The following is a 14,603-nucleotide window of genomic DNA, read 5'->3' as shown; positions in this document are numbered from 1 at the left end:
CTCATGGCTGCAATGCGTAAGCCCATGGACAATTATTTAAAGACCATGGTCGCGTACGCGCGCCCATAGCATATTTAGTAAGTCCATGGCTACAACGCGTAAGACCATGGACAATTATTTAAAGACCATGGTCGCGTAAGCGCGCCCATGGCATATTTATTAAGTCCATGGCACACGTAAGCCCATGGACAATTATTTAAAGACCATGGTCGCGTACGCGCGCCCATGGCATATTTAGTGAGTCCATGGCTGCAACGCGTACGCCCATGGAGAATTATTTAAAAACCATGTTCGCGTAAGCGCGCCCATGACATATTTATTAAATCCATGGTGGCAACCATGGACACTTATTATAACCTCATGGCAGCATTGTGTAAGCCCATGAGATCAATTTATTTGCTCATGGTAACATACGTGCTTAGGCACTCCCTCTCTAAAAGTGGTTTAAGTTCTATTCTAGATTTCAACACCACTAAGTACTTTAGTACTATTAAAATGGGGGCTACCATGATATGAACATAACTATTATAAAGGATTATTTTCCTTTCAGTGATTAGTGGTCACATGCAGAAAATCCTTTAAGCAGGTAGGACAGACCAGCATACACATCACGTATATTATTTTCGCGGTTAAGCCCGTAAAGAAAACAAACTTATCCAGGGAATTGATCCACCCTCTGCAAACTCAGTGTTTCTTATTTAGTGCGTCCAAAACATTATAAACATTACGTATGTTGATTGCACGCACCGCTGCACAGGGAACGCTCCGAATCCCAAGTGGCATAGTTTAGTTTGGTTACTAAAACTATAAATAATGGTGACAGTAGTAAAACATTGGTTTGTTTCAAACGCTTGTACACCGCGCAGGACGGATATCTGCAAAGTCATGACTATAAATTACAAGTTTGGTTACTTGTCAATATCACGGGCATTGGATTGGCCAGAAGACTCTTGAATAAGCATTGGTTTGCTTATATACGGATAGTGACATTGGTTTGTCCATGCGTAAAATACTTATAAGAAATTTATAAAAGTCAAGAGTATAATATTTAGAGCATTGGCTTGCTCTCTATGCGGACAACATTGGATTGTTGCCGCAAGAATAAAAAGATTATGTTAGACATAGAGGGGTCGCTCCCGTCATGCAACATAACATTTATTCTACGTTATTGTGCAAAAAAGGAAAACTGGCTTTTTAATTTGCTATTTTGAAAAAGTTAAGGAACTAAGTTGTTTCTTTGCTCAAGCATATGCCAGAATAAACACTAAATGCAGAATAACGACGCGCGCATAAAAATACTATCAGAATAAAAAAGGCATTAGTTTGCCTGCGTAAATATACGCAAATATACGTAAATTGCGGCATCGAATTTCCACAATTAAATATCCCTCACCTTATGGTTGGGATGCCTCAAAATGACTGAGTACGGAGCTTGCAAGTCAGAGATGCCTTGAATGCAACAACGATCTCCGATTTATCGCATTGTTGCATCAAGAAGGCTCCTATGCGAATAGCTGGAGAAGCCTCGACGTGGCCTTGAGATTCGGAACTCAAAGTCACTAGCGAGATGTCTTGAACGCAAACTGAAAATTTCGAACAATGTTTGTTCAGGAAAGCCTTACTTTACGATAAAACGTTTTATGAGTAGACCATGACTTTGTGCTATGGACCACTCTTTACTAAGTCCATGGTCGCGTAAGCGCGCCCATGGCATATCTTTACTAAGACCATAGTCGTGTAAGCAAGCCCATGGCATATCTTTACTAAGACCATGGTCGCGTAAGCGCACCCATGACATATCTTTACTAAGTCCATGGTCGCGTAAGCGCGCCCATGGCATATCTTCACTAAGACCATGGTCGCGTAGGCGGTCATGGCATATTTTCATAAGTCCTTGGTCGCGAAATGCTTGGCCGTTATGCGTAAGACCATGGACGCATGGTAGTACTTTGTAAATCCATGATCGCGAAATGCTCGTGGCCATCATTATACAGTGAAACCTCTATAAATTAATAATGTTGGGACCAGAATATTTTATTAATTTAGCGAGATATTATTATATCGATAAATTAATAAATTATCAATTTAAAAAATTAGCTTATATTTGTGAGCAAGTCTCAAATTAATGCATTATCATTCGAAATTATCATGTCCGTTTACTTTACCTATTTGAATAAAACATAAACAAGGACTTTCAAAATTCTCATGTATGTACATTCACATATTAATGAACTTGTCAAGTTCAATGTATATTGGGATTTCAAAAAAAAAATTAGTAATTATTAATTTATAGTTTCACTTGGATCAATATATTTACATTGAGATTTCAAAAAAATTATTATCTTATTATTTTATCGATTGGGGTTCAAATTTGTACTGGTCCCAAGTTGGGACCGGACAAATTATTAATTTTATCGAGGTTATTAATTTATCGAGTATTAAATTACAGAGGTTTTACTGTAGTTCAAAACAACTAAAAACTTTAGTTATCTTGAACTGGGGGAGTAATGATATACTAATATACTATTAGTATACTTTATCGGCATTAATATATTGGGTTTATGTTTCGTAATTGTCCCGCATAGACATAATTGTTTAAATCACACCTAAAGTATATCATTCATAAGTATAGGTGTTCGACATTGGAGCTGTCATGATCACGACGTCAATTGGCGCAATAGATGCTCATTACGCATCATTACTTGGCGCACGAGATGCGCATCAAATGCTTATTGCAACTTTATTAAACGTGACAGTTCTTTCACGTTACATGCGGTGGCATATATAATAACTTTGATATGATACATTTGTTATATATCATACCGAACTTGGGGGACTTGATGATCCGCATAGTGCATCGGGCTATTACTTAGTCTTTCGCTTAAGCCTGGTCCGTTAGAGGCCCGCTAGCCTTTTCCCCTCAAAACCCTAATATGCCTCTATAAATAAAGGGCAGGACTTCTACCCTAAAGACACATCTTGGAAGCTCAAACGCTCCTTCTCCCTCTGGGGTTTTACCTACACCACCGCGTAGGGTTTTTCCCTAGCCGCCAATTGACACGCCTCGATGGTGGCCCAACAGCCATAACCACCCTCCCGAAATCATTATCTCGGCTAGGGTTATCACGATAACCAGACCGGAGGTTAAAGCCGCTGTACATAACAAACCCTCATCTATTGCACTCAAGCGTATCTCTAGCATTCGGTGGAAATATGCTTGATCATGGCGTGTTGAAGACGTTATGGAAGGAGAAGTTGTATGCTAAGTTCTCCAAATGTGAATTTTGGCTAAGGGAAGTTCAATTCCTTGGCCATATTGTGAACAAAGAAGGTATTCAAGTAGATCCGGGGAAGATAGAGACGGTGAAGAGTTGGGAACAACCGACTACACCTACGAAAATCTGAAGTTTTCTCGGATTGGCCGGTTATTATCGTCGGTTTAACCAAGACTTTTCTAAAATCGCTTCCCCATTGACGAAGTTGACAAGGAGGAACGCGAGATTTAATTGGGAAAATGAGCAAGAAATTGCTTTTCAGTTGTTAAAAGAGAAGTTGTGTCAAGCTCCGGTGTTAGTATTTCTGGAAGGTGTAGAAGACATGATGGTTTATTGTGATGCATCTTTAAATGGGATCGGTTGTGTTCTAATGTAAAGGGGTAAAGTCATCGCTTATGCCTCTCGACAATTAAACGAACACGAAAAGAGATATCCGACTCATGATCTTGAATTGGCGGCAGTGGTGCATGCGTTGAAAATTTGGCGCCACTACTTGTATGGTGTCAATTGTACGATTTATTCGGATCATAAAAGTTTAAAACCTCTCTTTGACCAACGAGACTTGAATTATCGTCAACGTAGATGGATGGATGTGGTAAAGGATTATAATTGTGAGATACTTTACCATCCGGGTAAGGCAAATGTGGTCGCGGACGCGTTGAGTCAAAAGATCCGACATCCAGAGATACGAGTAGGATTGTTACGCATGATTATTACTAACGATTTTCTTGTAAAGCTTGGTGAAATTCAAATTGAAGCTTTTGTTAACAACAAGTATGAAGAACGAATCGTGGGGCAAATGGAGTCTATTACCTTAGGCCCACATGGTTTTTTGTCCTTTCAAGGAAGAGTGTGGGTGCCTAGAATGGGAGATTACTGACAAGTGCTACTTGATGAAGCACATAAGTCAAAATATTCCATTCATCTTGGAGCGACAAAAATGTATCTTGATTTGAAGAAAGAGTATTGGTGGCCAGGCATGAAACGTGATGTTGTAAAGTATGTTGAACAATGTGTCACATGTTTGCAAGTTAAGGCCGAGCACCAAAGGCCGTATGGTAAGTTACAACCGTTGGAAGTCCCGAAATGGAAATTGGAGCACATTACCATGGATTTCATTACAAAGTTACAAAAGATGGCGAGAACCCAATTTGATACGATTTGGGTGATAGTTGATCGACTGACGAAGAGTGCTTTGTTTCTTCCCATTCGGGAGATGATATCGTCGGAGGCGTTGTCGAAGTTGTTTATCAAGGAGGTGATATCGAGACATGGGGTTCCTATATCTATTATTTCAGATCGAGACACTCGTTTCACGTCTCGATTTTGGAATAAGTTTCATGAAGATATGGGTACACAATTGAGAATGAGCACGGCGTACCATTCTCCAACGGACGGTCAAACCGAACGTACGAATCAAACATTGGAGGATATGTTACGGGCGTGTATTATCGATTTTGGTGGTAGTTGGGATGAGCACTTTCCGTTGGTGGAATTCTCGTACAATAATAGTTATCATAGTAGTATCGGGATGCCACCTTATGAGATGCTTTACGGGTGAAGGTGTCGAACTTCGATTTGTTAGGGTGAAGTAGGACAAAGGGAAATTGGGAGTACCGATTTGGTGTTAGAAACAAATTGCAAGATTGAGACGATTCGGGCTCATTTGAAAGCGGCTCAAGATAGACAAAATTCGTATGCCGACAAACGTAGGCGACCGATTGAGTTCCAAGAAGGTGACATGGTGATGCTTAAGGTTTCGCCATGGAAAGGTATTATTCGATTTCGAAAACGGGGAAAGTTAGCTCCTCGGTTTATTGGACCATTTAAAATTTTAGCTCGGGTTGGTGAAGTTGCATATCGTTTAGAATTGCCTGAAGGGCTTGCGGGGATCCATAATACATTTCATGTTTCCCATCTCTGTAAGTGTCTTGCGGATGATTCATCATGGGTGTCATTGGAAGAGATTGAGCTAAACAACAAGTTAGCGTATGTCGAGGAACCGATTGCCATACTTGATGAGAAAGTGAAAATGTTGAGAAAGTGAAAATGTTGAGAAATAAAGAGGTGAGATCTTTTAAGGTTCAATGGCGTCGTAGTAAGGGTTCCGAGTTTACATGGGAATCCGAAGAGTTTGTTTTGGTGTATCTTCCGGCTTGTCACGGTTCAAGTGGGGGAGATTTGTAAGATCCTGCTGTTCCAGTTAAATGGTGTAAAGACCCGTCCTAAACCATAAGGACGAATACAATAACATATGGTTACATTGCGAGGTATTTAACCTCTATATGATACATTTTACAAACATTGCATTCGTTTTTCAAAAGACAAACTTTCTTTACATCGAAAGTTGACGGCATGCATACCATTTCATAATATATCCAACTATAATTGACTTAACAATGATCTTGATGAACTCGACGACTCGAATGCAACGTCTTTTGAAATATGTCATGAATGACTCCAAGTAATATCTCTAAATGAGCAAATGCACAGCGGAAGATTTCTTTCATACCTGAGAATAAACATGCTTTCAAGTGTCAACCAAAAGGTTGATGAGTTCATAGGTTTATCATAAGTAATAAAATTCATCATTTTGATAGACCACAAGATTCAAATACAGTACACCTATCTCGTGTACAAAACCATTTTTCATAATGCTTAGCAGAGTAGGTTCATATCCTTTTCTCCCCTGTAGGTTGCCTCACGATTTTTAATAACCGTACACATATCTCGTGCACAAAAATAACATACACATAACCTGTGCATAAAATCATTCTCTCGATACATAACATTCACTTTGCTTTCATAGCTTGGCTTGGTAACCGACTTTAACATATAATGCGCATAAATAATATCCCCAAAACATAACATCTCGTCTGTATAATATATAAACCTCGAAGTACTAAACACCACGTCCACTAGCTCTTCCGTCTAGTGAACATTCTGGGTGGGGGTGTTAAACCCGGTAGCTACCTTTAGGATTCGCGTGAATTAGGGCCATATTCGTTTCTAATTCTTAGGTTACCAAGCAATAATAATAAGGGGAAAATATTCACATCAATTGGTGGCACTTATCATGTCCACCTAATTCAATAATAATCCACAAAACTTCTGTCTGCAAAATAATTCATTCGAGGAATGTTTTGCTTGTGTCATATCGCGTCAAATATTTATAAAAGCATTTCACGTATTCTCAGTTCAAAATATATTTCAAAGCATTTAGTAAAGCAGTTATAAAAACAGTGCATGTATTCTCAGTCCCAAAAATGTAAAGAGTAAAAGGGAGCAAATGAACTCACGATACGATATTTTGTAGTAAAAATATGCATAGGACGATACTGAACAATGCAGGGTTGGACTCGGATTCACGAACCTATATCATTTATATATATTAAAACATATAATCGTAATTGAACGAATATATATATTTTTAATGATATACTTGTTAAATTATGTTATATGTGTTAATTATAGTTTTATGTAACTAATTGTTATTTGGTAAAATTATAATAATAAATAAAATTTGTATTATCTTATGATAATAATAATAGTAATAATACTTATTAATAAAAATAATTATAGTAATAATAACCATGGTAATAATAATATTATTAATAATAATCAAAATAATGATAATAATCAAGTATATTTATAAATCATGATATTGATATTATTAATAATAATAATAGTAATGTTAATAATAATAATGATAATAATATTAATGGTGATAATAATATTTATCTTTAATCATAATAATGATGTAATAATAATAATATCAATAATAATATTAATAATAATAATAATAATAATAAAAGTAATAATAATAATAATAATAATAATAATAATAATAATAATAATAATAATAATAATAATAATAATAATAAAAGTAATAATAATAATAAGTAAATAGGAATTCTACCTCAAAGAAGTAATCCTAAAAAAAAATGCCCAAGTCCGGGTTTGAACCCGCGATGTCCCGATAACTCCCTTAACCATTCGTCCATAACTGTTTTTCTGTTCTAATTCATACCATTTATTCTTTTGATCCATTATTAGCATATCATAATATCTTCATCATCATCTTAACTTAAACATCACCATACTTATTATCACCATCATCTCGTCAAATACGTAGTCATCATCATCGTCTTTCATTATCATTACTATCATAGAATTATATCATCTTTATGATCATAATTCATGTATCATCATAAAATCAATATCTATATATCCTAATCATTATCATATATCATATATTACATATCATATATCATATATCATCATGTGTAACACCACCAAAACATCATCATGCTCACCATAACATAACCCGTTCATCATCATTTTTGTTATCACATTCATCGTCACCATTATTATTATTATTATCATTTATCATTTTAATTATCATCATCATAATCTTATCATAATCATCATATCTATCAATCTCAATCATCACCAGCTTAAATGAGGTGTGTGTTCGTGTTATTGTCGTGTGCGAATCAGGAACATAAACGATAGGCATTGCAAGTTGTGGCCCAAATTGCTCACAAGCCCAATTACCTGTTGAATCGTAGCCCAACAGCAAACTGCATAATATCTCGGTCCAATAAACTGCCCAACTACGAAATTCATCTCAGCCCAACATACAATACAAATATACGAACGTTTTAAAAAGGTTTGATAGGATTTATAGCCGTCGAAATATTTTAATCACAAGTGGGGATAACTTGTTAAAGGGTGTCAGCCAATGAAGGAAGAAAAAGTTACGTGATAGCAGTATCTTGATTGAATCCTAGAAAAGATACAAGAAATAGCAGCAGCCGTAATTCTGGGTTTGTGGGTTTTGTTCGAACAAAAAGAGAGAGAAAAAAATAGCGAAAACAGAAAGCATAAGCAGTAGGTTCGATGGTGATGTTTAAATATGTTTGGGTTTAGGATGCCTGATCGAAAACGAAAAAAATCAGAAGATATAAACCGTATCTTTCTGTACCTTTATCAATTCAATTTTATGTCCATTCAACTTTATCAAGTGGGGTTTTGAATGAATCACAACTTCCTCTTTTTGTCTTCCACTTGATCGATCATGAATTTGTTATTTGTCCCACTTGAGTAGTTAAATAATCCGCATGTATTAGGATCCTAATATCAAATTGTAAAAAAAAAAAAAAATTGGGTTTTCAAATGGTGATGAAAGAGGCGGGTTTGTGATGGTGGTCCTTAGTTGTAGCTCACGGTGGCAAGGTGTTGCTCATACAAAAGCAGAAAAAAATAGTTGATGTTGAATGGTGGTGTACGATGGTAGTAATCATAGGTGGTGTTGGATGTTCACTAGAGAGACAGAAAATATGGAAGGGTGATTGTTTATGGGTGGTGATGAAAGTGAAGGGTGTCGTGAAGGTGATCAAATGAGTTATTTTAAGATAGGTTCGGTTCCGGGTCTTGCTCAAATGCAAGCAAAGCATTCAGAGAAAAATGAATGTCTTAAGTGATGTATGTTTTTAAGATTCAACATAGGTGGTACATATTAAGTCAAAAGAGAAATTAAAAACATATGAATGAGGAGAATCTAGCTGTCATTTTGTAATTATGTAATGGTGCAGAGAACCAAGCAATCAAACATATACATTAAATAATATCATAATATAACTAATCTGTAAGAAAAGAAAGATACAGAAATCGAATAATAATAATAAAATAATAATTATAATAATAATAATTTACAAATCTTTAATCACATGTAGAATAGGATGAACTTTAAAAACAGTAAGTCATCGGTTAAATTGAAATCTTATGCCGACAATTTTCACGGAGTGATATATCGGGCTCCGTTGATTAATTAGTGGAGGATAAAAGTATTCAGAAAAATCTCAAAATTTTATAGTAATTATATTTAATTATTTTAGTCATTAGTGTAAAAGAATTTAGTCATTAACTATTTAAATTTATTAATTAAAAATTAAGTTAACTGTCCGCGCTCGATCCTGGGTAAAATATAAAAAATGTTAAAATTTAACAAATAACTTCTAATTATACTATTATTAAGCCTATAATTTATAAAACTCATTTTCGGATCACCGTTTATTTTAAAATCGTATAAGTTTGAATTTAACTTGTTTAATATCAATCAGAACATCAAACGAGTAATTACAATCATTAATTATTTATTTTTAATATACTTTATATATATATGTATTTATTTTAGTAATAATATTATATTATATTTTTATTTTACATAGTTAACTAAGCATATAGTACTTTAAATTTAGACTTCAAATATATACATATCTATATATATTGAAATATATATTTATCTATTTACAAATAGTTGTTCGTGAATCGTCGAGAACAGTCGAAGGTCAATTGAATATATGAAACAGTTCAAAATTTTTGAGACTCAACATTACAGACTTTGCTTATCGTGTCAAAATCAAATAAATATTAAGTTTAAATTTGGTCAAAAATTTCCGGGTCATCATAGTACCTACCTGTTAAAGAAATTTCGTCCCGAAATTTGAGTGAGGTAGTCATGGCTAACAATAAGAATGTTTTCATGACGAATATAAGTTGAAAACTAGAGTTTTATCACCATTAAATAATATAGATGAAATAATTCGATTACTCGAAGCGTACGAGTGAAGCTATCACAAAAGAGTGAAATGAGGTATTAGATATTTGTCTTAACTTTTGACGTAGTCACGATTGAATTCCAGAATTCAAGGGTTTTTAAATAAAATCTTTGTAATCAGAATACGATCTAATCCTTCGGGATTTAAGGAAATTATGATCTCTTTAATTAAATGCGATGATTTTCCTCGATTACTCTGTCAGGTAATTTCATTATAAATTGACCTCTTCTGTTTTATTATTCTCACCATTCCTATACTTTCTTCCCTAATCCATACATCTAAAAATTGTAACAATGCTTAATCCAGTTCTCATCCTTGTTCTTATTCTGACTATTGTATATGTCTTTATTCTTTTCCAACTCCCACCGGAGGATTATGTTAACTTCTATTATTACCTTGGGGTTATACTATTTTTCATTCTCCTGTGTGTTTATATTGTTATTCGTATTGATGTATACGGTTTGTAATTCCGGTGTTGTTATCGGACTTTATATTTTTCTTCATTTTCGGAGCTTCGTGCTTTTGTTTTCTCTTCCCGACTTCAAGTCAAGCGAATAATGGTCCAGAATTCATAGATATAGCATTTCAAATGATTATAATATATTAAGCAGAAAGAAACGGTAATGGCACGAATTGTTTTGTCAAATTACCAGAATATCCGGGAAAGATAGAAATATCAAGAAAATATGTTCTTGATATGTTTAGAGGTTAAATAGAATGAAAGAGTTGTGTAACATGGCACACGATGAGGGTATGATCTGTGAACCATCATCACGTTCCATTTGAAACTCAACATGACTTACTGTAATATAATCACGTTGGTCGGGCGTCATTATATTATACTAACTCATGCTTTAATTCCCAACACTACTCCAGAATTCATTCATAATTTATACTTAGGTTATACAGAAGTTTCCAATATAATGTAATACAGATAGCATAAAGAGGTATATAATTTCGAACGAGAATATTTATGAAAATATCTTCAGAAATATCGAAGATATTTATGATGATATTTTGAAATTTCAAAGTTTGAAAGTTGATGAAGAAAATTTTTTCGCAAGATTTTAACATGAATCCGGAACAAGATATTCTCTAAAGATTTCATCGGATCTAGAATTACCTGAATTATTTGAATATTGGGTTTGGTCCTTGTATTTGTCCTTGGTCTCCTTCATGGTTAGCTCAATCAATTTTTCAGTACCAAATTTTCTATCGAGCATTCCTAACATTCCATTCTTTATTATCAAACTCTTGGCCATTTAGACCATCTAAAATTTTGCTATTTCCTCTGCATTTAATGCTACCATATCTGAAATATCGGTTATCAATCCGAGGTGGTTTCAAGAGAATTGTGTTTTTAGATGATTAAACGCTGATTGTAATCGTCAAGATACAAAGGATGTTTAAGATGAAGTCAAGTGGCAAACTTGAGGAAATATTTAACTGTAGTAGATGTAATTTATTTACGATCTTTTAAGTCAAAATGTGTTGTAATTAATATTTCCTACTCTTTTAATACTTTTTAATTGTCCAATGATAGTAGTCCAATAGTCCAATAGTTCAACCAAAACTAGTATATTATAAGGAAATAGTCATATAGGAACAGTTAGCTAGGAACAGTCAGCTAGGATTTGGTTAGTATAGGTTTAAAATTTTATGTAGTTAATTAATTGGTTACTAATCAATTTTATTTTGTTCATTATTTTCTTCATTATGCCACTTGTCAAATCTTGACTTGGGTTTTGATCGGCAGAAACTCGTATATGAAATTGAATTGGAAGAAAATGGTTATTCTTTGGTGAACGAATACGTATATCTGTGGTTGTATATAAGATAGTAAATGACTGTTGAATCGGATTTGAAGAATGTACAGGGTAACATGTTAATGTGAGATCTAAATATTTCTAGGGTATTACCTACCCGTTAAAATATTCTCATCATTAATAATTTGTACAGAAGAATTTTTAATTACGATCTTTATGAAAATATGCTTACATATATATTTTCTTCAGATGTAATCATGGATTTAATGACTCAATAAGATATTAATCTTATTTGATTTACCATTAGAACGAGAATAAATATAATCTTTGAGACATTAGAGATTACATAATCACCAGGAAGAACGAAGATAAATGATATAGAACGATATGTAGAACGATGATTAGGTTCGAGGTATAGATTGTGATGTTGAGGCGTGTAATGTTGAGGCTTGAGTTGTCGGTGGTACTGGTGCTATTGGTGCTGATGCTGGTGGTGTTGTTGATGTCGGTGATGTCGCTGAAGCTGGTAATTTTTGCACCATAATTTCCAAAGCCACTACTCGAGCGTGAAGCTCGTTGACTTCTTCTATTACTCCGGGATGATTGACGGTCAGAACGAGCGAATGAATAAGATTTAGAATTGTAGATATTATGTAATCGTTACGAGCTATCCGGTAAATAAGAGTGAAGATGGTGTTTCGAAATGGTTTGCCGCTAAGTGCTTCAGGTTCTTCGCCAATAGGGCAATATGGTTGGTGGAAAGGATTACATTCTTTTCGTGTCTATTTATTAAGTTTACTTCGTACCCATCCCAATTCATCCAGAATTGATGATGGCTAATTGGTTGGTCCATTCCGGTTACACTTCTTTCGGAGCTCGAGTGGAAATTCATATCGGAAGAGCTGTCGGAATTCGAGGAACTTGAACTGGTTGCAGAATTCATCTTGCATGGTTAGATAATGGTGTTTCGATATGAAATGATTTTCGGATATCGAATGATATTCTAATTGCATAGAATACCTATATATAGTACAGGAGATTCCGTAGATTATCGGCTACTGAACATTCTGGGTGGGGGTGTTAAACCCGGTAGCTACCTTTAGGATTCTCGTTAATTAGAGCCATACCCGTTTCTAATTCTTAGGTTAACAAGCAATAATAATCAGGGGAAAATATTCACATCAATTGGTGGCAATTATCATGTCCACCTAATTCAATAATAATCCACAGAACTTCTGTCTGCATAATAATTCATTCGAGGAATGTTTTGCTTGTGTCATATCGCGTCAAACATTTATTAAAGCATTTCACGTATTTTCAGTTCAAAATATATTTCAAAGCATTTAGTAAAGCGATTATAAAAATAGTGCATGTATTCTCAGTCCCAAAAATGTAAAGAGTAAAAGGGAGCAAATGAACTCACGATACGATATTTTGTAGTAAAAATATGCATACGACGATATTGAACAATGCAGGGTTGGCCTCAGATTCACGAACCTATATAATTTATATATATTAAAACATATAATCGTAATTGAACGAACATATAGATTTTTAATGATATACTTGTTAATTTATGTTATATGTGTTAATTATAGTTTTATGTAACTAATTGTTATTTGGTAAAATAATAATAATAAGTAAAAGTTGTATTATCTTATGATAATAATAATAATAGTAATAATACTTATTAATAAAAATAATTATAGTAATAATAACCATGGTAATAATAATATTATTAATAATAATCAAAATAATGATAATAATCATGTATATTTATAAATCATGATATTGATATTAATAATAATAATAATAATAGTAATGTTAATAATAATAATAATAATAATGATAATATTAATGGTGATAATAATATTTATCTTTAATCATAATAATGATGTAATAATAATATCAATAATAATAATAATAATAATAATAATAATAATAATAATAATAATAATAATAATAATAATAATAATAATAATAAAAGTAATAATAATAATAATAATAATAATAACAAAAGTAATAATAACAATAAGTAAATAGGAATTCTACCTCAAAGAAGTAATCCTAAAAAAAAAATGCCCAAGCCCGGGTTTCAACCCGCGACGTCCCGATAACTCCCTTAACCATTCGTCCGTAACTGTTTTTCTGTTCTAATTCATACCATTAATTCTTTTGATCCATTATTAGCATATCATAATATCTTCATCATCATCTTAACTTAAACATCACCATACTTATTATCACCATCATCTCGTCAAATACGTAGTCATCATCATCGTCTTTCATTATCATTACTATCATAGAATTATATCATCTTTATGATCATAATTCATGTATCATCTTTTATCATCATCATAAAATCAATATCTATATATCCTAATCATTATCATATATCATATATTACATATCATATATCATATATCATCATGTGTAACACCACCACAACATCATCATGCTCACCATAACATAACCTGTTCATCATCATTTTCGTTATCACATTCATCGTCACCATTATTATTATTATCATTTATCATTATAATTATCATCATCATAATCTTATCATAATCATCATATCTATCAATCTCAATCATCACCAGCTTAAATGAGGTGTGTGTTTATGTTATTGTCGTGTGCGAACCAGGGACATAAATGATAGGCATTGCAAGTTGTGGCCCAAATTGCTCACAAGCCCAATTACCCGTTGAATTGTAGCCCAACAGCAAACTGCATAATATCTCGGTCCAATAAACTGCCCAACTACGAAATTCATCTCAGCCCAACATACAATACAAATATACGAATGTTTTAAAAAGGTTTGATAGGATTTATAGCCGTTGAAATAATTTAGTCACAAGTGGGGATAACTTGTTAAAGGGTGTCGGCCAATCAAGGAAGAAAAAGTTACGTGATAGCAGTATCTTGATTGAATCCGAGAA

Source organism: Rutidosis leptorrhynchoides, chromosome 1, assembly GCF_046630445.1.
Source record: "Rutidosis leptorrhynchoides isolate AG116_Rl617_1_P2 chromosome 1, CSIRO_AGI_Rlap_v1, whole genome shotgun sequence".
Taxonomy (NCBI): domain Eukaryota; kingdom Viridiplantae; phylum Streptophyta; class Magnoliopsida; order Asterales; family Asteraceae; genus Rutidosis; species Rutidosis leptorrhynchoides.
The sequence above is the reverse complement of the archived record's forward strand: the minus strand, read 5'-3'. Positions refer to the sequence as shown.